This window comes from Phragmites australis, unplaced genomic scaffold (genome assembly GCF_958298935.1).
Source record: "Phragmites australis unplaced genomic scaffold, lpPhrAust1.1 scaffold_26, whole genome shotgun sequence".
In the NCBI taxonomy this organism is placed as follows: Eukaryota; Viridiplantae; Streptophyta; class Magnoliopsida; order Poales; family Poaceae; genus Phragmites; species Phragmites australis.
This window is the reverse complement of record NW_026909968.1, coordinates 16,862-17,500: the sequence shown is the minus strand read 5'-3', so window position 1 is coordinate 17,500 and position 639 is coordinate 16,862.

Genomic DNA, 639 nt, shown 5'->3' with positions numbered 1-639 from the left:
GCTCAGGTTCAGGTTCGCGAACCTTATAACTTCGCGATATCACGGTTCGGTCACATGAAAACTGGCGATTCTTGGTGCCGTGCTCATCCGTTCCATTCTCCCTTAGCCGTTTTAACCCGTTGCCGAGGGTCACGCGAAAACAGCCCCGAAACAGGCGATTTGCCCTGCCGAAACGGCGATTCTGGGCAAAAAACCGCATCCCGGCCCAGGAGCTCCGGCGGCCGGAGCACCGCCGCCGGCCGGTGGCCGGAGTCCGGCCGGCAGGGTCCGGGGTGCCATGGTGCCGAGCCCGTGCCCAGCCACCCAAAAACCAACGTTCGGCCGCTCTCCAGGCCAGCCGAACCACCCCTCCCTACTATACCTGAGGGACATCCCCCCTCCCAGGAGTTCGGGGGATTTTTTGGGTCTCTGGGCTCACTGATTTGAGATTTTGCCTAGGCCCCATGTTTTTGGAAAAATCACGTAACATGGGCCAAAAAACGGCCTTTTCTTGGTTCCGCGCTCGCTGGGAGCCGCGGGCTCAGGTTCAGGTTCGCGAACCTTATAACTTCGCGATATCACGGTTCGGTCACATGAAAACTGGCGATTCTTGGTGCCGTGCTCATCCGTTCCATTCTCCCTTAGCCGTTTGAACCCGTT